The following is a 27,722-nucleotide window of genomic DNA, read 5'->3' on the forward strand; positions in this document are numbered from 1 at the left end:
TCCTAGAAATGGAAAAAAGAACACATTGACACTGGTGTGTCAGACCCACCATACTTGCTCCGGACACTGCGAGAGGGCTGTACAAGCAATGATCACACGCATGGCACAGCGGACACACCAGGAACCGCGGTGTTGACCGTCGAATGGCGCTAGCTGCGCAGCATTTGTGCACCGCCGCCGTCAGTTTCAGCCAGTTTGCCGTGGCATACGGAGCTCCATCGCAGTCTTTAACACTGGTAGCATGCCGCGACAGCGTGGACGTGAACCGTATGTGCAGTTGACGGACTTTGAGCGAGGGCGTATAGTGGGCATGCGGGAGGCCGGGTGGACGTACCGCCGAATTGCTCAACACGTGGGGCGTGAGGTCTCCACAGTACATCGATGTTGTCGCAAGTGGTCGGCGGAAAGTGCACGTGCCCGTCGACCTGGGACCGGACCGCAGCGACGCACGGATGCACGACAAGACCGTAGGATCCTACGCAGTGCCGTTGGGGACCGCACCGGCACTTCCCGGCAAATTAGGGACACTGTTGCTCCTGGAGTATCGGCGAGGACGATTCGCAACCGTCTCCATGAAGCTGGGCTACGGTCCCGCACACCGTTAGGCCGTCTTCCGCTCACGCCCCAACATCGTGCAGCCCGCCTCCAGTGGTGTCGCGACAGGCGTGAATGGAGGGACGAATGGAGACGTGTCGTCTTCAGCGATGAGAGTCGCTTCTGCCTTGGTGCCAATGATGGTCGTATGCGTGTTTGGCGCCGTGCAGGTGAGCGCCACAGTCAGGACTGCATACGACCGAGGCACACAGGGCCAACACCCGGCATCATGGTGTGGGGAGCGATCTCCTACACTGGCCGTACACCTCTGGTGATCGTCGAGGGGACACTGAATAGTGTACGGTACATCCAAACCGTCATCGAACCCATCGTTCTACCATTCCTAGACCGGCAAGGGAACTTGCTGTTCCAACAGGACAATGCACGTCCGCATGTATCCCGTGCCACCCAACGTGCTCTAGAAGGTGTAAGTCAACTACCCTGGCCAGCAAGATCTCCGGATCTGTCCCCCATTGAGCATGTTTGGGACTGGATGAAGCGTCGTCTCACGCGGTCTGCACGTCCAGCACGAACGCTGGTCCAACTGAGGCGCCAGGTGGAAATGGCATGGCAAGCCGTTCCACAGGACTACATCCAGCATCTCTACGATCGTCTCCATGGGAGAATAGCAGCCTGCATTGCTGCGAAAGGTGGATATACACTGTACTAGTGCCGATATTGTGCATGCTCTGTTGCCTGTGTCTATGTGCCTGTGGTTCTGTCAGTGTGATCATGTGATGTATCTGACCCCAGGAATGTGTCAATAAAGTTTCCCCTTCCTGGGACAATGAATTCACGGTGTTCTTATTTCAATTTCCAGGAGTGTACTAACAATAATAACAAAAAAGAATTGCCGAATATCGGCCACACTTGTAATCCAAGATAAATGCACCGGAACGAGGGCACAGCGCAGTTACATGAACTTGTGATACCAAGTATCCCGGATCCACATCCAAGTTGTTTAAGGAATGACCAAAATGGCTCACCATTTAAAGTTAGTCCAGCAGCTCGCTGTTAACATGCACGCCAGGGTAAACTCCCGCGCTCTCTCAGGATTCGAGACCGGGACGACTTTTAAACAGAGGCTAGGTTGACCGGTGACTGCTTCCGCACTCCAGTTCCGCTCGCCGCCAGACCCAGGCGCCAGAATGTGCTCGCAGCCTGACTACTCGCGATGCTCCGTGCGCTGTCTCCCTCTGTCACTGCCCCGACACTCTCACCTCGCGAGCCGCGGCCGTCCTAAATAGACGGCGCTAGCCAAGCAGGACACCACAACTTCGACAGAGAAACGATCCTGCCAAGAGCATCGCAGGAAGTCACGGCTCGCAGACAAATTACATCCATTCATGCCTGATGTATTCCCTGATGGAGACAGCACGTCTTCAGTTGTTGTTGTTGTTGTTGTGGTCTTCAGTCCTACCTAAATAAAGTAACAATCCAAGCAGTTGCTGTCCGAACTGCCGTCTAATACATCCTACCTCTCCGGAGCACTTTTCCACGGGCGTCAAATGACGCTACAGGTTATAAGACATTGTCAGACCACCACGTTTTGCTTTGATCTCCCTGTAATCTGCCAGTGATCTGGCAATCCCTGTTGCTGTTCACATGTGGTCGCTCTGCCATCACAATTTCCTGAGACTCGAATACCCGGTTTCGATCTGTTTCTAGCTCCCTCTCACATCCATTTATTACGAATTATTGCGAAACGTAGGGATTCTGTTGGCGAAGATTCATTGAAATCAATTGTAAAACAGACTAGATCAAAGTGCACGTTTATTTGAAGGTGGCTGGTTTCGATCATCATATGAATATTTTGAGACTTTCAACTTTACTGGACAACAGCTGCACACGGACCAGGAACCACTGAATGACGGTAGTCAACTGGAGTTGACTGGAGTTATTCAGCGGATCCTGCTCCGTGTACAGCCATTTTCCATCAATGTGGTCGAAGGTCTGAAGGTGATCAAGTGATGATTAAAACTGGTCTTCTTATAATAAACGTGCATTGCGATCTAGACTGTTTTATAATTAATTTACAATGCTCAAGTTTGGTCACTGACTTTCACCAGCAATGTTTTCAAAAATAGCAAAGATTCAGTTTTAACTTCTCAGTGATTCATAGTTAATGGGTCTGAGGGTGCCATGAAGAGAGTCGAAACCGGTTATCCAATAAAATAAAAAAGGGGGCAGACAGAGTTTGTCTTTCTGTAAATTGAAAGTACTCACGATACCCTGTGGACACAGTGCCTTCAGTTACGAAACTTTCTCAGGTTGTTCAGGGAAATTATCCTGGTATTTTTGTTGAGGGACCTGTGGTCTCCGGTGGTCCGTTACAGAGTAATAACGTAATTACGATTTATTCCGTTTGTTACCCCAATTACCTTTTCCTGTGTATAAATACCTTCACAATAAAAGCGTGCATAATTCTGTCAACACAAAATGCAGAGTAATGAAACAGCACACAGATGCAACACTACTGTGATGTGACTGCCGTCCCTGCGGCGATAGCTCACCTTAGAGTCGCTATTCAGTGAATCCATTGACGAGAGGCACATCGGCCATCTCTTCATCTGTAAACCTATTCGTACTGGTGTGCATCACTGTTAACCTACAACTAACTATGCTGGAAAAACAAACATGAGATGAAAGCGAGCAGTACTGAATGATAGGTCGATGGCGAAGAGTGAAGTGGGCATTATGATTGTCAACAAGAAATCCCGTGAGTAAACAGAACAAGGTTGTTTTCCAAATGAGACACACAGAACATGCCTTACACATCTGCAGTATTCTGCAGATATTTTATGGGCGATAAATAGAAATAAGAATTCAATTTAAATACAATTACTCTGTTATGAGCCACAGGAGACCACGGGGCCCATATACCAAAACACTAGAAAATATGCCTGAAAAAATTCCGAAATTTTGTCAGTGGAGTTCATGTTCACCCTGTTATTTAATAACTCAGTCGGCAGGCATCCACTATTGCAGTTACAACAAGCGGTGTCGTTTATGTTACATATCAAGGCCGATCAAACTGTTTCCGTTCGAAGGCCGTACAGTGCAGAATCTATATGTCAATCAGGAAAAATCACCGTGAGCACTGAGACAATAGGCGCGCCTTGGTAAAACACTGTGTCCTGTTGGATGAAGAAGTCCGTAACTGTCAGCTGCACAACCCTGTACAAGTGGAATCGTCGACCTTTCGAGGTCTTTTTTACGGGAGCCAAGTCTTGATAATCGTAAGGGGAGGGATCAGGAGTATATGACGGTTGCTCGAGTGTCTCCCACTTGAGTCAGCGTGACTTTGGCATTACGATAATTGCGATATGGGGACGTGCGTTATTAAGAAGCAGCAGCGCTCGTAGGTGTATCATTCTACAACGATGGCTTTCGACAAACGTGCTGCCCCAAACACAGACTTCGATGGATGTCTACCGATGTTTGCCCTTCGGCAGCCAAGAGAAGACTAATAGCACGTTGTTTTATGTATTTGGTAATAACTTCACCATCCTTCACGTTTGCGCGTTTACCTTACGTACGTCGGAAACTAACGAATGCCATAGTAATCCCTTGCCTTGCTTTTATACCCGCATCAAAATCGTATACGCTGCAAACACACTGCAACAGCGCCTTCAAGCGGAAAGTTTTTGGTCGCCCTTTACATTTCTTAGCTGTCGCTTCACAGTTTAGGCTACACTGTGTCGCTATGACGGATTAGTTTTTCTTTTGTTTTTTGCTTGTTTGTTTCAAAGATCCCTTAGGTTATGGATATGATTATATTGAAGAAGTTATCTCTGGGTTAGAAGAAATTAAATGGCCATTTTCATTAAACTTCCTTGCTACTGTAGCTGTGTCATTTTCTAGAAGACGAACTTCGATATATTACATGAGAATTCATGAGAATTAAGTACCAGCGTCCATTTACAGGAGACAGAAGTGACTGGTGGACACCGTTATCGAGTACGAAATGAAAATAGAAGGTGGAAGAAGCTGTCGTTTCGGAAATTGAGAAGAGTTACTGAGAGGGCAATGGCGTGGGCTGTATGTAAAAAACTATATCCGCTGTACAGTGATATCGCAGGTTTCTGTTTCTGGTTTCACGACGTGACAGACTCAGTCCTCTGGAATGAAAATGTTTGCTTGCAATCTGATGTCGGGTTTCCACCGACCGTTACACTGTAATCACACCAACATAGCATTTAAAAACAAATGCGGAGATACATATCATATGTTTATGGTGAACAACCATTCTTATGTCGGCACTAGTGAACACTATTCGCAATTGCTGTTGTTGTGTTTCGTTAAAGAAACATAAAGAAGCCACAGAACATTTCAGTCCGAAGAATAACTGTGTTTTTAGCACTACCTTGGATCGATATTACGAGAGTCCACGAGCCTGTCTTTCCCGGATTGCTGAAGGGATATGTCGTGACGGCCAGTTTCCGAACTCTCACGATTTACACGTTCACGTGAACGTCACGTGTGAAATCCACTCCTGCTGTTCCGCCGACTGCATCAGTTTCTCAGCCACCTCGATCGCTGTACTGTCGCTAGGCACGTTACCATCGTGTTTGCCATTGTGGTAATCTGAGCCGCTTATTCACTGTTACAATATGTAGAAGCTTTTGTAATACGTTATGTGAACACGCTGTCAACTGTGTAGCTCAAAATTTTGTGTTGTATTTACGAATAACCTCTGAATCAATATTATTGTAGGCTAGTCTTTTCCCCACTTCACCTGGGTATGTGTTCAATACATGCATTCTTAAAAGCACCTCCTCCTCCCTCTCCCTGTTTCTACCTCTTCCTCTGTGTGTCCACTTCAAATTTCCTGTCTGTGTTTATGTTCTCCTCCACACTCTCAACCCAGCCAGGTGGTGCAGTGGTTAGCACACTGGACTCGCATTCAGGAGGACGATGTTTCAAACCCACGTCCGGCCATCTGATTTAGGTTTTCCGTGATTTCCCTAAATCGCTACAGGCAAATGCCAGGATGGTACCTTTGAAAAGGCACGGCCGACTTCCTTCCCCATCCTTCTTTATTCCTATGGGACCAATGACCTATCTCTATGGTTCCTTCCCTAAATCAACCAAACAACCCACTTTCTCTGTCTCTTCATCTCCTCTGCCCTCTCTGACCATTTCCTCCACTCCCTTTCTCTGACCACATCTTCCTCCCTCCTTTCTCTGACCATATCCTCCTCCCCCTCTCTCTTTCCATCTCCACCTCCATTTCTTCCTTTTCCACCTGCACACTACTCCTCTACACCTTCCACCTGTCTCATGCATCTCCTCCCTTTCTGTCCATTTTCTGCCCTCCCTCACTCTATCTCTTCCTCTACCCATCTCAATCTGTCCCCAGCGCCGCTCACAGGCACATGTAACCCTTGAAATACAGTTCATTAAAGCAGACCAATACTACTCCAATACAACACGTCCATCATACAGGGCAGCCTACACCTTGGGGCCCAGAAAACCATTTCTTGAAACTGACATGTCCTACAAAGCGGGTTGGTTTGGCAGGCCAGTATTTCTCCCACATAACCTTCCTGTCACGCAAGGCAACCTACACATAATGGGCTGAAAAAACACATCTGTGCCCATACATATGCGCCTAATGGAACTAGGCTTTTACAAACCCCACAGTGCCAATACTCGAGAGGCCTGCTGTTTCTGTTTCTGTGTCATATTTCGTTGAAATGTATCCAGCTTTTTGGGAGGAGATCCAGAACATACAAATATACTCTCATATATATATATATATATTGTACCTGGAGAATTCCCGGAAACTGAGGTATCTTCTAAAACGCTGAGGCTTATCTCATGTCCATCTACTTGTACAAGTATGCTTTTATGTATTCCATACGACTGACTCGAATCATTCTGTTCAATGTTTCTAATCTTCTACTTCATTGTCAATAACTGAAACAAACGAGGTGACACTAGTGCTTGCACCCACACTATACTACAAGTTAAATCGGACTACACTGACGATCAACACATACACCAACTAATACAACAAAATAAATAGCACTCCAAAAATAGATAAACAGTTACTGTTGACTTCTACTTAAAAGCAGATAAGAATAATACTAAACTAAAGATATTTACTATCTTTGTACAAACTCTGTAAAGCAGATAAGAATAATACTAAACTAAAGATATTTACTATCTTTGTACAAACTCTGTAGTGTTGGTATTGAGTGATAACTGTGTCCTTCTTCTTAAGTATTAATTTATTCATGTTTCATACTATCTGTTACCATTGTCTAGCTGTCTCTTACAATCAGCTTCCTCATTCTGTACTGTTTACTCATCAGGATCTTAAACACTCCATCTACTAGACAGTGGAGTATTGAAAGCTTTTAGCCATTTCAAGACAAGTTATTGTTTATCAAAATATCTGTTGTTATCACCTTCCTATAAACTTTGAAGGCATACATATTATCTTGTTTCATCCTACAGGTATTTAGTTCGAGGAATTGCAGTTAACCATTTGTTTTAGTTCATTGGTGAATTCACTTTTCTTATACAAATCACTAAATTTATTTACAATTTCCATAACATTCCTTTCCTCTCCATGAATTAAAAGCTACGTATCATCCACGGATTACTTGTGGTACAGGATTTCATGAGCAGGGTGCTGTGCATTAATGGAGATTTTCTTCTGCTGATAGTTATTAAAAATAACTGCTATAGCTCCAGATATGCTGGAGCTCATAGACCAAAGAGAACAGTTACATTAGGTACAGGTGTGCATTATCTTTGATCACTCGTTGATTTCCTGATTATGTACACACAATGATCAGTCACACAATATGTGTGTCTGTATCCAGGCGTGTCTTTCCTGGAGGAATATGAGCCATACATGAAAATACCTGTCGACGTAACATTGAATATATTCACAGATTACATTTGCCTATTCGTTTAATTCATTTTACTGGCTAGATACTTGATGCGGAAGCGCATGTTAGGAAGATATAGTTGTAAGGAAAGTGAAAAAGTATTTCTATTATTTTTATTTATGTTTTTACCTTTATCGCTTTTATAAGATCCTTTTCGAATAATTTTGACAATAAAGGCTTTCTTCTTCCAAACACGGCAAGTTTAGTAGCTTTACATTGTGAAAGGAGGTTGAACCTACATTTTAACACTAAATTAGACAGCCACATCCTCGTATCCATCATGGATAAAATCTGTCTTCGTTTGCTAACTTTGGCAATAGTCTGTTAGCCACTATATCCTTTATGACCACATGGTAAGTTGAACTGTTCACTGTCTTTGGTCAAAGCACTTGCTGTCACAACTTCCAGCAGCTTGTTTTCTTGTTCATCCAGTATATTAGGAATAGCGTACACCACATGCACATATGAACACATCAACTTTTACTACCTTTCTGTCAGACGTAAAAAATACTGTTTTCTACTTCTACACATATAAATTTGGGTTTTTAAGACAGTATTCACAAATTTGAAAACAGACAAATGTTTGTATGTATAGGTTGTTACCATATGCTGTGGTTCTTCCAGGATTTTTGTGCTTTTTATTGAGGTTATTTTTTCCACAGTTCATTGTTGGAAACTATATAGAACTTAATGTAGAACAGTTATTTACAGTTTGTCACCTGCCACCATATAGATTTAATGCAGAACGGTTATTCACTTCGAAATTTTACGATTGGGAATGTTATGGTTATGTTTAGCATTAACTAATTCTATGTGGAAGACTGTGTGTGTGTGTGTGTGTGTGTGTGTGTGTGTATGTGTGTATGTGTGTGTAAGTGAACGGGTGTGAGTTTAATTTATTCAATTTCTACCTATTTTTAAATTGTGTGTGTGTGTGGAGAGAGGATGATTTGGAGAGTTTTATGGGTTGATGTTGATAGTTCTTTGAGGGCAGATCACAGAAGGCTGTTTATTCATTTATTATTTATTTTCCTCAACTATGGCTTTTTCTATCTGATAGTTTTCTTCAGTTATTAATCTCTGTGGGAGGGTTGGGGGGGGGGGTACCTCCATTTGATAATTTTCAAGTTTTGAGAATGAAAATATGGTCAAGATACGCTGCGTCTTTTTTTAATTGTCTACGTGATTTGCCAATTTCGACCTTTGGTCATTTTCAAGCAGGTATCTTAAGCTGCCAGCTGCGTTCTACATTATAATATATCGCTGATACACGTGGACAAAACACGTGGCATAAAAACAATATACTGTTGTACATGGTTACGGCTATCAGCCGACACAAAGATCTTTCTATTATTTTGCTCTGTGATTATTTATAGAATGCTAGCTATGTCTTGTACGTGAGGTTTTGGAACTACTTTCTGTTGATGTAACGGTTAATTGATGATAATGATGGTTTCAGTGGTGGATATATTAATGTATATGAATGTGATGTCAAATGATGTTGGTACAGCAGTTGTGAGCCTGCTGATGCCTTTGAATTTTTGTATCAGCTCTTTGGTGTTGTGTATGCTTCTGTTGTTTCTACACTGAAGCGCCAAAGAAACTGGTACAGTTCAAATGGTTAAAATGGCTCTGAGCACTATGAGACCTAACGTCTGAGGTAATCAGTCCCCTAGAACTTATAAGTACTTAAACCTAACTAACCTAAGGACATCACACACATCCATGCCCGATGCAGGATTCGAACCTGTGACCGTGGCGTTCGCGCGGTTCCAGACTGAAGCGACTAGAACCACTCGGCCACACCGGCCGGCAAACTGGTACGGTCATGTGTATTCAAATACAGAGATATGTAAACAGACAGAATACGGACTGCAGTCGGCAACGCCTTTATAAGACAACAAGTGTCTGGCACAGTAAATTAGATCGGTTACTGCTTCTAAAATTGCAGGTATCAAGATTTAAGTGAGTTTGAACGTGGTGTTATAGTCAGCGCATGAGCGATGGGACGCAGCATCTCCGAGGTAACGATGATGTGGCGATTTTCCCGTATGACCAGTTTACGAGTGCACAGCGAATATCAGGAATCCGGTGAAACATCAAATCTTCGACATTGCTGCTGCCGGAAAAAGATCCTGCAAGAGGGACCAAGGACGACTGAAGAGAATCAGTCAACATGACAGAAGTGTAATTGCTACAGATTTCAATGTTGGGCCATCAACAAGTGTCAGCATGTGAGCAATGCAAAGAAACATCATCGATACGGGCTTTCGCAGTGTACACTTGACGGCTGCACGACAAAAAGCTTTACGCTTTGCCTGGGCCCATCAACACAGACATTGGACTGTTGATGACTGGAAACATGTTGTGTGGTCAGCCGAGTCTCGTTTCAAACTGTATCGAGCGGATGGACGTGTACGGCTATGGAGACAACCTCTTAAATCCATGGATCTTGCGTATCAACAGGGGACTGTTCAAACTAGTGGAGGCTCTGTAATGGTGTGGAGTAGTAGTAGTAGTAGTAGTAGTAGAGGGGTTTTGGGCGCACGACAGCAAGGTCTTCAGCGCCCGTTCAGTAACATAGTGAGACGGGTGTCAAGAAAAATCCCAGAACAGGAATGTAAAACGAAACAGAAATCATGGGTAATAATCGTTGAAAAACATGTGCTCACCCACACCAAAGCGTGGGATGAAGCAGAGCGTCAGCAGTAAAACATGGACAACACAGGAAGAAAATGATAGAGGGAGCTAAAACATTGTAGCAGATGGAAGTGGCTGGCTGACCGCAAGGAAAAAAGGGGAGGCGTCAGCCACTCTGCAATACACTAAAACCTCCAGCCTAAAAGTTTAGGCCAGAGTCCAGACACATCACAAAACTTAAAAACCCTAGACACACACGCCTCATCATTAGCTAAAACAGAAGGCAGATCCCCATCAACTTGTGCTTCTGCCCGTGCATCACGGTATAAAATGCAGTCTGTTAAAATGTGCCGGACAGAGATGTGCACACCACAAGCATCACAAAACGGAGGGTCCTCCCGCCGTAATAAAAAGCTATGTGTGAGAGGACAGTGCCCGACCCGAAGACGTGTGAGAGCCACCTCCTCCCGCCTGAGCAACCGGCAGGAGGAACGCCACGGCCGAGTGGTTGACTTTATCAACCGAAGTTTATTGGCCGTCACCGCCAACCATTCGTCCTCCCACAACTCCATGCACTTCCTGTGGAGTGCAGCGATGACTGACTGCAAGGGAATAGGACATTGGACCACATCCTGCTCTCTGAAGGCCTCCTTGGCAGCCCGATCGGCCTGTTCATTGCCCCATGTGCCGACATGACCAGGCACTTAGCAGAAGGACACCTCCTTACCCTGCCAATGGAGCAAGTACAGTTGGACATGTATCAACTGGACCATCTCCTCAGTCGGGTACAGGTTCTGCAGTGATTGTAAGGCACTAAGAGAATCGGAGCAGAGAAGAAATCGATCGCCCAGAACACGAATCATCTGCTCCAGTGCCTTCAGGATCGCGTGGAGCTCCGCTGCGGAAACGGTATATTCAGCAGGGAGGCGAATCCGGGTAACTTGATCAGGCAACACTACAGAACAGCCAAGGAAATTCTCCTGTTTGGAGCCATCAGTGTAAACGACAGTGAAACCGTGATGCACATCTAAAATGTTAAAAAACAGAGATTGGAATGTAAAATCTGGTGTGCGATCTTTCTTAAAATTAGTCAAATCTAAAATAAGTTTGGGTCTCCGGAGGAGCCAAGGTGGAGATCTGCTCCAACCGCGACGCAAAACACGAAGACCAGCCATAGACATCGCAGCGAGGCAATCCTGCGCGCGAATCCCATAGGGCTGCGTCGCACGTTGCTGGTTATGAAATAACTGTGCCAGAGGGGGCTGAGCAACGGCATGGTATGCATGGGTGTATGGTGTGGACAAAGTTTTATACGTCTGGGGTACTGTAAGTAGCCGTCGCCGCATATGAAGTGGCGGTTCACCAGCCTCTGCACAGAGGCTCGGTTTGGGGCTAGTTCGGAATGCCCCAGTGGCCAACCGAAGTCCTTCATGGTGCACAACGTCCAACATCTTTAAGTAAGAAGGCCTCGCAGACCCATACACCGTGCACCCATAATCGAGCCGAGATCGCACAAACGCCCTGTAAAACTGGAGCAGACAAGTTCTGTCAGCTCCCCATGTACTGTGGCTAAGACATTTTAAAATACTTAAAGCCTTAAGTGACCGCTGTTTCAGGTCTTTAAGATGAGGCAACCACGTGAGCTTCGAGTCAAAAATGAGCCCCTGAAACCTCACCGCGTCGTTAAAAGTAAGAATAGTGTCCCTCATCCGCAACTCAGGAAAGGTTAAAATCGAACGAGAACGCTTAAAAAGAACACATACAGACTTCTCGGAGGAAAACTTAAAACCACTCTTCCGCGCCCAGTCATCCAAACGCCTAATCGTAAGTTGCTTACCCCTACTTTTTTCAGTATCTCGAACAGCTTCACCATTTTATATTGTCGAACGCTTTTTCCAGGTCGACAAATCCTATGAACGTGTCTTGATTTTTCTTTAGCCTTGCTTCCATTATTAGGCGTAACGTCAGAATTGCCTCTCCCGTGCCTTTACTTTTCCTAAAGCCAAACTGATCGTCACCTAGCGCATTATCAATTTTATTTTCCATTCTTCTGTATATTATTCTTGTAAGCAGCTTCTATGCATGAGCTGTTAAGCTGATTGTGCGATAATTCTCGCACTTGTCAGTTCTTGCCGTCTTCGGAATTGTGTGGATGATGCTTTTCCGAAAGACAGATGGTATGTCGCCAGACTCATATATTCTACACACCAACGTGAATAGTCGTTTTGTTGCCACTTCCTCTAATGATTTTAGAAATTCTGATGGAATGTTATCTATCCCTTCTGCCTTATTTGACCGTAAGTCCTCCAAAGCTCTTTTAAATTCCGATTCTAATACTGGATCACCAATCTCTTCTAAATCGACTCCTGTTTCTTCTTCTATCACATCAGACAAATCTTCACCCTCATAGAGGCTTTCAATGTATTCTTTCCACCTATCTGCTCTCTCCTCTGCATTTAGCAGTGGAATTCCCGTTGCACTCTTAATGTTACCACCGTTGTTTTTAATGTCACCAAAGGTTGTTTTGACTTTCCTGTATGCTGAGTCTGTCCTTCCCACAATCATATCTTTTTCGGTGTCTTCACATTTTTTCCTGCAGCCATTTCGTCTTAGCTTCCCTGTACTTCCTATTTATTTGATTCCTCAGCGACTTGTATTTGTGTATTCCTGATTTTCCCGGAACATGTTTGTACTTCCTCCTTTCATCAATCAACTGAAGTATTTCTTCTGTTACCCATGGTTTCTTTGCAGCTACCTTCTTTGTACCTATGTTTTCCTTCCCAACTTCTGTGATGGCCCTTTTCAGAGATGTCCATTCCTCTTCAACTGTGCTGCCTACTGCGCTATTCTTTATTGCTGTATCTATAGCGTTAGAGAACTTCAAACGTATCTCGTCATTCCTTAGGACTTCCGTATCCCACTTCTTTGCGTATTGATTCTTCCTGACTAATGTCTTGAACTTCAGCCTACTCTTCGTCACTACTATATTGTGATCTGAGTCTATATCTGCTCCTGGGTACGCCTTACAATCCAGTATCTGATTCCGGAAGCTCTGTCTGACCATGATGTAATCTAATTGAAATCTTCTTGTATCTCCCGGCCTTTTCCAAGTATACCTCCTCCTCTTGTGATTCTTGAACAGGGTATTCGCTATTACTAGCTGAAACTTGTTACAGAACTCAATTAGTCTTTCTCCTCTTTCATTCCTCGTCCCAAGCCCATATTCTCCTGTAACCTTTTCTTCTACTCCTTCCCCTACAACTGCATTCCAGTCGCCCATGACTATTAGATTTTCGTCCCCCTTTTCATACTGCATTACCCTTTCAATATCCTCATACACTTTCTCTATCTGTTCATCTTCAGCTTGCGACGTCGCCATGTATACCTGAACTATCGTTGTTGGTGTTGGTCTGCTGTCGATTCTGATTAGAACAACCCGGTTACTGAACTGTTCACAGTAACACACCCTTTGTCCTACCTTCCTATTCATAACGAATCCTACACCTGTTATACCATTTTCTGCTGCTGCTGATATTACCCGATACTCATCTGACCAGAAATCCTTGTCTTCCTTCCACTTCACTTCACTGACCCCTACTATATCTAGATTGAGCCTTCGCATTTCCCTTTTCAGATTTTCTAGTTTCCCTGCCACGTTCAAGCTTCTGACATTCCACGCCCCGATTCGTAGAACATTATCCTTTGGTTGATTATTCAATCTTTTACTCATGGTAACCTCCCCCTTGGCAGTCCCCTCCCGGAGATCCGAATGGGGGACTATTCCGGAATCTTTTGCCAATGGAGAGATGATCATGACACTTCTTGGTAGCATGTCTTCAACTACATTCTCTGGGAGGGGACTGCCAAGGGGTAGGTTACCGTGAGAAAAAGATTGAATAATCAACGAAAGGATAATGTTCTACGAGTCGGGGGTGGAATGTCAGAAGCTTGAACGTGGTAGGGAAGCTAGAAAAGAACGTGTTGCAAGCAAACGTCACGAAAGGTAGCACCTCATCCCAGTTGCCCTGCTCAACAGTAACCTTTGAAAAGGCCCTTGGCAGAATGAGGCTGACTTCTTATGCCGGAAGTCTTTGGCCGCCAATACTGATTATTTATCAAAATTTAGGCAGTGCCGGGGATCGAAACCCAGGACCGAATAAGTTTTGATTATGAATCAAAGACGCTACCCCTAGACCACGGAGGCGAAGTACCCCCTAGACTTAGAACTACTTAAACCTAACTAACCTAAGGACATCACACACATCCATGCCCGAGGCAGGATTCGAACCTGCGACTGTAGCAGCAGCGCGGTTCCGGACTGAAGTGCCTAGAACCGCTCGGTCACTGCGGCCGGCACAATCTCTTTTGACATAGAGCACACGTGTTGCAAGCAAACGTCACGAAAGGTAGCACCTCATCCCAGTTGCCCTGCTCAACAGTAACCTTTGAAAAGGCCGTTGGCAGAATGAGGCTGACTTCTTATGCCGGAAGTCTTTGGCCGCCAATACTGATTATTTATCAAAATTTAGGCAGTGCCGGGGATCGAAACCCAGGACCGAATAAGTTTTGATTATGAATCAAAGACGCTACCCCTAGACCACGGAGGCGAAGTACCCCCTAGACTTAGAACTACTTAAACCTAACTAACCTAAGGACATCACACACATCCATGCCCGAGGCAGGATTCGAACCTGCGATTGTAGCAGCAGCGCGGTTCCGGACTGAAGTGCCTAGAACCGCTCGGTCACTGCGGCCGGCACAATCTCTTTTGACATAGAGAACACGTGTTGCAAGCAAACGTCACGAAAGGTAGCACCTCATCCCAGTTGCCCTGCTCAACAGTGACGAACATTGATAGCATGTCGGCCAAGGTCTTATTAAGGCATTCAGTAAGCCCGTTAGTTTGTGGATGGGTAGCAGTCGTCATGTGATGAGTAGTGTTGCACCGACCGTTTACCTCTGTCACAAGATTCGATTGAAAAGGTTTCTCTCGATCCGTAATTAACGACCTTGCGGCACCGTGTTTTAATAGAATGTCTTCCACGATGAATTTGGCTATCTCGGATGCTTCGGCTGTTTTCACAGCTTTTGTAATGGCAAAGCGTTTCAGGAAACTACTGCGAAAGCAAAGAGAGCTTCACTCCAAGTTTAAACGCAGCCAAAACCTCTCAGACAAACAGAAGCTAAACGATGTCAAAGTTAACGTAAGGAGGGCTATGCCTGAAGCGTTCAGTGAATTCGAAAGGAAAATTCTATGTACCGACTTGACAGAAAATCCTAGGAAGTTTTGGTCTTACGTTAAATCAGTAAGTGGCTCTAAACAGCATATTCAGACACTCCGGGATGATGATGGCATTGAAACAGAGGATGATATGCGTAAAGCTGAAATACTAAACACCTTTTTCCAAAGCTGTTTCGCAGAGGAAGATCGCACTGCAGTTCCTTCTCTAAATCCTTGCACAAACGAAAAAATGGCTGACATCGAAATAAATGACCAAGGAATAGAAAAGCAACTGGAAGCACTCAACAGAGGAAAGTCCACTGGACCTGACGGGATACCAATTCGATTCTACACAGAGTACGCGAAAGAACTTGCCCCCCTTTTAATAGCCGTGTACTGCAAGTCTCTAGAGGAACGGAAGGTTCCAAATGATTGGAAAAGAGCACAGGTAGTCCCAGTCTTCAAGAAGGGTCGTCGAGCAGATGCGCAATATAGACCGGTATCTCTGACGTCGATCTGTTGCAGAATTTTAGAACATGTTTTTTGCTCGAGTACCATGTCGTTTTTGGTTGGTTGGTTGGTTGTTTGGGGAAGGAGACCCGACAGCGTGGTCATCGGTCTCATCGGTGTACGGAAGGATGAGGAAGGAAGTCGGCCGTGCCCTTTCAGAGGAACCATCCCGGCATTTGCCTGCAGTGATTTAGGGAAATCACGGAAAACCTAAATCAGGATGGCCGGACGCGGGATTGAACCGTCGTCCTCCCGTATGCGAGTCCAGTGCCTTACCACTGCGCCACCTCGCTCGGTGTGTCGTTTTTGGAAACCCAAAATCTACTCTGTAGGAATCAACATGGAATCCGAAAACAGCGATCGTGTGAGACCCAACTTGCTTTATTTGTTCATGAGACCCAGAAAATATTAGATACAGGCTCCCAGGTAGATGCTATTTTTCTTGACATCCGGAAGGCGTTCGATACAGTTCCGCACTGTCGCCTGATAAACAAAGTAAGCGCCTACGGAATATCAGACAGCTGTGTGGCTGGATTGAAGAGTTTTTAGCAAACAGAACACAGCATGTTGTTATCAATGGAGAGACGTCTACAGACGTTAAAGTAACCTCTGGTGTGCCACAGGGGAGTGTTATGGGACCATTGCTTTTCACAATATATATAAATGACCTAATAGATAGTGTCGGAAGTTCCATGCGGCTTTTCGCGGATGATGCTGCAGTATACAGAGAAGTTGCAGCATTAGAAAATTTTAGCGAAATGCAGGAAGATCTGCAGCGGATAGGCACTTGGTGCACGGAGTGGCAACTAACCCTTAACATAAACGAATGTAATGTATTGCGAATACATAGGAAGAAGGATCCTTGATTACATGATAGCGGAACAAACACTGGTAGCAGTTACTTCTGTAAAATATCTGGGAGTATGCGTGCGGAACGATTTGAAGTGGAATGATCATATAAAATTAATTGTTGGTAAGGCGGGTACCAGGTTGAGATTCATTGGGAGAGTCCTTAGAAAATGTAGTCCATCAACAAAGGAGGTGGCTTACAAAACACTCGTTCGACCTATACTTGAGTATTGCTCATCAGTGTGGGATCCGTACCAGATCCGATTGACGGAGTAGATAGAGAAGATCCAAAGAAGAGCGGCGAGTTTCGTCACAGGGTTATTTGGTAACCGTGATAGCGTTACGGAGATGTTTATCAAACTCAAGTGGCAGACTCTGCAAGAGCGGCGCTCTCCATCGCAGTGTAGCTTGCTCGCCAGGTTTCGAGAGGATGCGTTTCTGGATGAGGTATCGAATATATTGCTTCCCCCTACTTAACCTCCTGAGCAGATCACGAATGTAAAATTAGAGAGATTCGAGCGCGCACGGAGGCTTTCAGACAGTCGTTCTTCCCGCGAACCATACGCGACTTGAACAGAAAAGGGAGGTAATGACAGTGGCACGTATAGTGCCCTCCACCACACACCGTTGGGGGGCTTGCGGAGTATAAATGTAGATGTAGATAATAAGTGTAAACAATAATCCATCTATTGCCACTAGCAGACGTTGGAAATCGTCCGAGGAGGTCCATCCCAACACGCTGGAAAGGGGTTTCGGCTGGTGGTGTTGGTATGAGTCGGCCAGGTGGTCTCTGAGGAACTGCCTTTCTCCACTGGCACTCTCGACAGTGCGACAGTGACGGACACTCCAAAATAAAGCCTCTTGTGGATTCTATCGTATGTCTTAATAAATCCTAAATGTCTGGCCTCAAGTATGTCACGGAATTTCTGTAGAACATCTAAGCGGATGTGTTTGAGAACCACTGGTAGCCACCTCTTTCCGAACGGCTCAAAGTTTTTCTTGGAAGTAATCTATTAACTGCCTTAAATTGTCTTTTCACATCTGACCGATTTAAGGCAAGCATAATTTGAAATATCTTGGCGTCCTTTTTCTGCTTGGCAGGGAGATCTTGGAGTGCAGCGAGACAGTCACTATCTTCATCAAAATCTTGATGGTCTTGCGCAGGATTTTTTGAGAGACAGTCGGCATCTAGGTGTTTTCTTCTACTTTTGTACACTATGGTAATGTCATACTCTTGAAGACGTAGTGCCCACCTGGCGAGTCGTCCTGTTGGATCCTTAAGACCTGTCAACCATCAAAGTGAATGATGGCCTGTAACAACTGTGAATGACCTTCCATAGAGATACTGTCGAAATTTATACATGGCCCAGATCACAGAAAGACATTATCTTTCTGTAGTTGAGTAGTTACTCTCGGCAGTTGTAAGTGTCCTAGAAGCATAGGCTATAACCTTCACTCTTCCATCAGAAATTTCCCATGCCCGCTGGCATCTGTGTGTGGTTCTGTACGTGCTCTATCATCATACAGACCAAGTACAGGGTCAATCGTCAGAGCTTTTCGCAGCACGTCGAAAGGATCTTTTTGAGCACCACCGCAGATAAATTTAGCATCAGCTTTTAGCAGCTCTTGGAGTGGCCTGGCTTTGATACAAACGTCATTGATAAAACAACGGTAATAAGAACATAATCCGAGGAAGGTTCTAATACATCTAATTCTTTTAGGAATAGGAAATTCCTTTATAGAGCTCTCCTTTTCTGGGTCTGACTGCACGCCTTGGTTTGACACAAGGTGTCCTAGTATTTTGATTTATTTTGACCCAAAGGCACACTTTCTTGGATTAAGGTTCAGTCCGCCTTGTTGAAACACTTAAGAATGGCCCTCAGTCTTTTTATGTGTTCATAAAATGTCTCTGAGAACACTATAATGTCATCTAAATAACAAAGACACATCGTCCACTTCAGATGATTTAGAAGACCAGTTCAAAAGTTGCTGGTGCATTACACAAACCAAAGGGCATTACCTTAAACTCATACAGGCCCTCAGGGGTGGTGAATGCAGTTTTCTCACGATCAGCCTCATCTACTTCGATTTGCCAGTATCCCGAGTACATGCCCATGATTGAGAAAAACTTAATCCCTTCAGACAATATAGTGTATAGTCAATTCATGGAAGAGAGTAAACGTCCTTTTTAGTTATCTTATTAAACTTCCTGTAATCAACACAAAAGCGCCAACTGCCATCCTTCCTCTTGACGAGGACCACTGGTGACGAAGGCTGAATGATGTCATTCTTCATCATTTTTTCTACCTCTTCGCGAATTATACGACGTTCCGTTGCTGACACACGGTATGCTCTCTGGCTTATTGGTTGATGGTCTCCAGTGCTAATCCGGTGCTTCACCGTCGATTTGTCTAATTTGCTCTTCACCTGTGGATTGAAGCATTCAGAGAACTCTTGAAGAATGGCAAGTAGCCTGTTCTGTTGTTCGTTAGTGAGATCTGATGATAGTCGAACTAGAAGATCTTGTCTCGTATTGGTAGCGCTAATTTCGCCCACAGACTCGGCATGGGAGGTTTCTATGACGTTCAGCTGTTCTGCAGTTAACGGCTCAGCGTTTGGTACACACATATGTCTTGGAAGGGTCTGCGGTCCTCGACGACAGTTAGCTATCCACAATTCACCGAATTCGTTGTTAAACGAGACTACAGAGGCTGGGATGACCAAGTTGTTCTTCAGTGGTATGGTTCTCTTACAATCCACTTCCAGATCCAAGGGTTAAAACATGACATGTCACGTGATGGTTATCTTTCTAGCACTGACTGCAGGAATGATCACTTCATCCAGCTCACATAGTCTCCATAAACTCGGATGCGCATCTTCCTGTCCACAGTATCTCATCTCGTGTAGCATAATCTTCGAGCGACCACAATCTATAATTGCCTGAGAAGCTTTCAAAAAGTCCCATCCCAGAATGACGTCATGACTACACTCTTGTAAAGCGATGAATTCTAAGGGTTGTGCATGGCCACTTATACACACACGAATGGTACATGTTCCTGTAGATGTTACATATTTGCCAATAGCCACCTTCAGCAGAGATGTTTTGTTGTCGACGAAGACGGTATTCTGCAGCTGGCGACGGTACTTCTCCCAGATGACTGAATATGATGCTCCAGATTCCACAAGAGCTTAGGCTCGTCGGCCATCCATGAGGATATCGACGTAGTTTCCTATCATTTTTGTAGTGATCGAAGGCGGAGGATTTTTCTCTTCGGCGGCCTCACCTCCAAGGAAGGTCGCACCCTTAAGTTTTCCAGGTGGTGGCATCTAGGTGATCGGCTGGAGCTTCTAAACGGCGATGGAGACTTTGATCGGCGTGTTGGGCAGCGTCTTCTCCAGCGGATAGCTTGCGGCGATGGTGACCTACATCGTCATGCGCCCACATCTTCTTGTTCATCTTCGTCGTCCCGGAGTTGGCGTCGGCCAAGATCGGTCTGCTGTCTTTTGGCGCCGGCGTCATCAAATATCCGCCGCCTTTCTCGACAACAGCGCACTACATGTCCCGGTCGTCCACAGTGGAAACATACTGGTTGGTTATTCTGGATCCTGCAGACGTCAGTCTTCCTCGGTGCCTAAACAGATTCCTCATGCAGCATTGCAGGAACGTAACTCCGCCTGGGTCTCGACTTTTTCACCGTTTTAAAGGGAAATGAAGGACGAGAGATTGGGTTCAATGTCTGTTCCACTTCCTCCCTTATGACCTCTTGAGGCGTCTCGGTTTTTTGCTCGCCGTGTAATCCAAATGCCTTCTGAACTTCCTCTCTCACTATCTGACAAAGAACACCTGTGAAATGAGTTGCTTCCTCCATAACAGACATCGATACGACGTTTTGAAGCCGTTCAAAGTTCTTGCGTGTAATTCTTTTTTGATGCATTGTCTCGATGTACTGGCACTGTTGTGGAAACCTCCTTCAGGAGTAGGGATTGGTACATGTCCTCAGCAACACCCATCATGAGATGTGCAACCTTATCTTCCTCCTTCATTCTAGGGTCCACTATTTTACACAGCTCCAAGACGTCTTGAATGTAGGCTGCTGTAGTTTCTCCTGGACACTGTGCCCAGCACTTTAATTTATCTTCAGCCTTGCACTCCTGACGTTGTGTGTCGCCGAAATACACTCCTGGAAATTGAAATACGAACACCGTGAATTCATTGTCCCAGGAAGGGGAAACATTATTGACACATTCCTGGGGTCAGATACATCACATGATCACACTGACAGAACCACAGGCACATAGACACAGGCAACAGAGCATGCACAATGTCGGCACTAGTACAGTGTATATCCACCTTTCGCAGCAATGCAGGCTGCTATTCTCCCATGGAGACGATCGTAGAGATGATGGATGTAGTCCTGTGGAACGGCTTGCCATGCCATTTCCACCTGGCGCCTCAGTTGGACCAGCGTTCGTGCTGGACGTGCAGACTGAGTGAGACGACGCTTCATCCAGTCCCAAACATGCTCAATGGGGGACAGATCCGGTGATCTTGCTGGCCAGGGTAGTTGACTTACACCTTCTAGAGCACATTGGGTGGCATGGGATACATGCGGATGTGCATTGTCCTGTTGGAACAGCAAGTTCCCTTGCCGGTCTAGGAATGGTAGAACGATGGGTTCGATGACGGTTTGGATGTACCGTGCACTATTCAGTGTCCTCTCGACGATCACCAGAGGTGTACGGCCAGTGTAGGAGATCGCTCCCCACACCATGATGCCGGGTGTTGGCCCTGTGTGCCTCGGTCGTATGCAGTCCTGATTGTGGCGCTCACCTGCACGGTGCCAAACACGCATACGACCATCATTGGCACCAAGGCAGAAGCGACTCTCATCGCTGAAGACGACACGTCTCCATTCGTCCCTCCATTTACGCCTGTCGCGACACCACTGAAGGCGGGCTGCACGATGTTGTGGCGTGAGCGGAAGACGGCCTAACGGTGTGCGGGACCGTAGCCCAGCTTCATGGAGACGGTTGGGAATGGTCCTCGCCGATACTCCAGGAGCAACAGTGTCCCTTATTTGCTGGGAAGTGGCGGTGCGATCCCCTACGGCACTGCGTAGGATCCTACGGTCTTGGCGTGCATCCGTGCGTCGCTGCGGTCCGGTCCCAGGTCGACGGGCACGTGCACCTTCCGCCGACCACTGGCGACAACATCGATGTACTGTGGAGACCTCACGCCCCACGTGTTGAGCAATTCGGCGGTACGTCCACCCGGCCTCCCGCATGCCCACTATACGCCCTCGGTCAAAGTCCGTCAACTGCACGTACGGTTCACGTCCACTCTGTCGCGGCATGCTACTAGTGTTAAAGACTGCGATGGAGCTCCGTATGCCACGGCAAACTGGCTGACACTGACGGCGGCGGTGCACAAATGCTGCGCAGCTAGCGCCATTCGACGGCCAACACCGCGGTTCCTGGTGTGTCCGCTGTGCCGTGCGTGTGATCATTGCTTGTACAGCCCTCTCGCAGTGTCCGGAGCAAGTATGGTGGGTCTGACACACCGGTGTCAATGTGTTCTTTTTTCCATTTCCAGGAGTGTACTTGCGCAGTTCCACCTGGAATATTTCCCAGCTTGTGAACTTCTCCTCGTTGTTCTCATACCATTTGCTTGGTTGTGCCCTCTAAGTAGAAAAATACGTTAGCCAAACACACGGTGTCATCCCATTTGTTAAATGTGGCTATACGATCATATACCTTCAGCCACTTGTTTGAATCTTGGCCATCGTCACCAGAGAACCCGGATGGATGTCTCATGTATTGGCACACAGTTGCTGTCATCGTAACGTCTTCTTCTTCTTCTGTCCCCGATAGATTGTGATCTGTTGAATATGACTCGAACTCGGGCTTCTCGCCACGTAAACGGCGGCTCTGTCGTGGCCTGGGAGTCACTGTGTCCTCGATAATGTGCGCTATCACAAGCTCCAATATCCGGCACCTCCATCAGAACAATGTCACGTGGAAGAAGGTAGAATCAGATGAATGACGAGCACTAACTTCACTTAATGAAGGTTTATTCAGCACTTGCACTTACAAGAGCGCGGAGCGAACTGCCTCTACAGAACATTCCAGTACAGTGATTCTTGACATTTGTGGATGCTTCTAGTATGTACTCGAACCGAATATAGAAATTAAAATTGTACTCTCCAGGTAAGTTTTGAACTTACGACCATCCCTGCAACAGTTTAGTATCATAACCTTGCATCACAGTGCTACTGAGCTTCTTTTGTGACAATATTAATGAAATAACTAAAACCCTCAAAGAAATCACACCCCAAAATTACTTCCAATTTGAAAAGCAATTTTACTTGCATGAAGATGGGCTTCCAATGAGATCCCAAATTTCAGGAACACTGGGAAACATATTCATCAACCACATAGAAAACACAACCTTTGATACAGTCATCACAAAGAAAGGATACAAAATTGTTTACTGATACAGATGTGTGGATGACATAATCTGTGTCTTAGATGAACCAACAGAGAAAACTGATAAACTTCATACAGATATAAACAAACATACATAAAAATATTCAATTTACCAAGGAAAAAGAAACACAAGGGCAAATACAATACAATAAAGAGAGAGAACAATGAACACACATTTGACGTCTTCAGAAAGCCAACAGCTACAGGCATAATTATACATGCATCATCCAACCACCCACAAAATCAAATATTAGCGGCCTTATCACCCATGTTACACAGACTATATAACATTCCAATCAGTGAAGAAAACTATGAAAAAGAATTACAAACAGTACAACTCATAGCCACAAAAAATGGTTACAGCACCGATATGGTACAAAAACTCAACCAGAAAATTAAAACACAACTAAAGAAAAATCAAAACGAGCTGTTGCGGCCACATGTAGTAAGCACTGCTTCACGCAGTGGAGAATGGCAAACAGAGGCACGCCGGCGATCGAGGCATTGCGAAGTAGGCAGGCACAGATAGCCTTGTGACAGCAGCAGTCTACCAACAGACTGATGCAAGAACGCACACAGACCGAGTGCCAAGCGAAGCCCGGAGAGTGCTGAGTAAGGGGAAGTGAGGCCAGCACGCTAAGTTATGCTGCTATTTACTGTGGGAGTAATAACAAAAAGCTACTACCGAGGGTAAAAAAACATCCTCCTCCAGGATATAAATAGTGGAGCGCAGGCAGCAACAGACAGAAGCCATTAGGAAGCAGTACGGATGTGGTCCATGTCCGAATGTTCAATCTTCGTAGATGACGATTCCGGAAGTCTGTTCAACCTTGCAAGAGTCATCCATTCGCTGCCAGATGTCAACTTCAGCTCTGGAAGTAGGCCCGAGTTCGGTCGGCACCATGGGTGACTAATTACAGCGAGAACTTCCAGCAGGACCGGCCGCAGCGTGGTCCTGGTCACAGGCGCCGCCGGGGACCGACTCCCAGACTTCACGGCAACCTGGCCCCCGGCGCATGGTCCGTCCATGACGGGACCTCGCGGACATCACGACTGATGGCTTCCCAGCCGCCGGTGCAGCTGACCTCACTGCGACGCGGCTCCGTGGGCGTGCCCATACTGGGGCGCCAAGCGGCGACGAGTTCATATCAACCACAGGGCATCCTGGCTTTAGCGGAGCACTGGTGGCCTGAGGCTCTTGAGTGCGATCAGCGGCGCATTGTCGGAGAATCTACACAGCAGCAGCCAGGCGGAGGGATCTGCAGGACAGCAACGACGAGGGAGAAATTGTAAAGAAAGTTCAATAAATAATAGTAAAACTCCACGCCGTCTCAGTCTTTGGCGCAGCCACTGTGTCTGCAGCTAACAAGTGGTGCAGAAGTCTAACGAAGCAGAGAGCACAGAACCCAACAGACACTATATCACACACAAAAACTCAAAACAATAACATTCATGACATGAATAAGAGAAAAAACATGGTACACTCTTATATAGAAACACAAGATAGCAAATATACTAAAGAAACATGGATTACAAATAGCTTACAGAACAAGAAACACACTCCAATCACATTTACAAACAACAGAAAAACCAGATAAATACCAAGTAGGAGGTATATACCAGCTGGAGTGCCAAGAATGCAGATCAGTATATCTGTGGATGACAAGCAGGAATTTTAAAACTAGATATAAAGAACATATAAGAATATGTAAATAAGGAAATAGCCATTCTATCTTTGCCAAACACCTGATAAAACATGGACATGAACCATCCAACATGGAATGTGAGGGACAGTTATCAGAGTGAATGTTCACAACAAAAAGCTCCTGATGTTGCAAGAAAACTTTCACATACAAAGAGGCATTACAATTGAAAAGAATGTTCTCAATGACCAAATCCATATAAACAATAACTCTCTGATCATGCTAGCCACCAAACCAATAACAAATCGAAATGTAATCAAGATAAATAATTAATGAATCTCCTGCTCCCCCACACACAGTCACATGAACTCGTATTTACAAAAAAAAAAAAAGTAGTATTTGCACACAGCATATTACAAACACACACAAACACACACACACACACACACACACACATATATATATATATATATATATATATATATATATATATATATATATATATATATATATAAACCCCATATATATTATAAAAAGAATGCATTTGCACACAGAAAAATACACACACACACACACACACTCCACAAACACACGTTTATTATTAAAAAGCACATACACACAACAAAATACTCACTCACACACACAAACCCATATTTATTATAAAATTAAAAAAAAAGAAAATACATTTACACACAGCAAAATAAACACATGCACAAACCCATATTTATTATAAAATAAAAAGAAATACATTTGTACACAGAAAATTACACAAACACCCACACAAACTCCTATTTAAAAAAGAAAAAAGGAAAGACCATAGCACAATATACACACACGCACCCCTCTCTCTGTCTCTCTGTCTCTGTCTCTCTCTCTCTCTCTCTCTCTCTCTCTCTCTCTCACACACACACACACACACAACGCAAATGAAAGATATCAAACAGAACATAAACAAAAGACAGACAATTACACAACAGTTGGTAACACTACACACCAAAAACACACATATGTTGATCACCAAGTGAAAAATGAAAGTGAAACATGCAATGTGACAAATGAGGATGAAAGAACGCCAGAAATCGGCTAGCTGGAGTATGAAAACTAAAAAAAACATCTCCAGGACCACACACATGTGTTAACAGCGCTGGAAATCGTAAGTAACACCAAATGATATGGAAGTTGTGCTACGAAATTTGCTTCTAAGATAAAAAGCAAGAGAAAAACACGACGAAATCTAATATAGCAGTATATTATATCTCCCACATAATACATTTATTGTATGTATAAAAGGAAACATATATTTCAGGCCACTGATCATGCTTCCCAAATAAAAGAAGCGAAACGCTTATGGCAATAAGCAAACTGACTTCATTTAGTTGCGAAGACGGTACATACCTCCACGAAAATATAAAAATTGATATAAGAATTGATGGGAGGATAAAATACCGGAACATGTGAATTTAAAAAGATTGTAACCTCTTAACATACCATACACACATCTGTTAAACAGTAAATGTGTGGCACTTATTGGGAAATCCAGTTCTCATTTTACTGTTAATGTAACCTCTTTGTATCCTCTGCTTTGATAAGAAACATTTGCCCAGAAACCTTCTGTGTGGTAGATAAATGAAAACAATAAAAACGAAATACAGTAAATAAAAACAATGACCTGGTTCCGAACACAAGGCGCAAGTTTAAGAAGCCGCAAAGCTAACCACTGAGCTAAGATTTCGTCTGACAACATCACACAGTAAAAGGAACATAAAATATCTCGAATATCTTGACCATTGTTTTTTCAGAAATGGTCGAGTTGCTACAGGTAAGCCAAGACATGCGTTGACTTATTTTGACTCCTATTCCACTGAGTGAAGTTCCTGGGAAATCGGGCGATGGCACTTGCGGTGTTCTTCTCATTAGTGCAGGTCTTCACACTCAAGGCAATGGGCAAACCAGAAGAACTAAGTGAAACATATTGCAGACTCACACACACTCACACATACACACAATCTTCCACATAGAACTACACTCCTGGAAATTGAAATAAGAACACCGTGAATTCATTGTCCCAGGAAGGGGAAACTTTATTGACACATTCCTGGGGTCAGATACATCACATGATCACACTGACAGAACCACAGGCACACAGACACAGGCAACAGAGCATGCACAATGACGGCACTAGTACAGTGTATATACACCTTTCGCAGCAATGCAGGCTGCTATTCTCCCATGGAGACGATCGTAGAGATGATGGATGTAGTCCTATGGAACGACTTGCCATGCCATTTCCACCTGGCGCCTCAGTTGGACCAGCGTTCGTGCTGGACGTGCAGACCGCGTGAGACGACGCTTCATCCAGTCCCAAACATGCTCAATGGGGGACAGATTCGGAGATCTTGCTGGCCAGGGTAGTTGACTTACACCTTCTAGAGCACATTGGGTGGCACGGGATACATGCGGACGTGCATTGTCCTGTTGGAACAGCAAGTTCCCTTGCAGGTCTAGGAATGGTAGAACGATGGGTTCGATGACGGTTTGGATGTACCGTACACTATTCAGTGTCCCCTCGACGATCACCAGAGGTGTACGGCCAGTGTAGGAGATCGCTCCCCACACCATGATGCCGGGTGTTGGCCCTGTGTGCCTCGGTCGTATGCAGTCCTGATTGTGGCGCTCACCTGCACGGCGCCAAACACGCATACGACCATCATCGGCACCAAGGCCGAAGCGACTCTCATCGCTGAAGACGACACGTCTCCACTCGTCCCTCCATTCACGCCTGTGGCGACACCACTGGCGGGCTGCACGATGTTGGGGCGTGAGCGGAAGACGGCCTAACGGTGTGCGGGACCGTAGCCCAGCTTCATGGAGACG

The sequence above is a fragment of the Schistocerca gregaria genome, chromosome 3 (genome assembly GCF_023897955.1).
Source record: "Schistocerca gregaria isolate iqSchGreg1 chromosome 3, iqSchGreg1.2, whole genome shotgun sequence".
In the NCBI taxonomy this organism is placed as follows: Eukaryota; Metazoa; Arthropoda; class Insecta; order Orthoptera; family Acrididae; genus Schistocerca; species Schistocerca gregaria.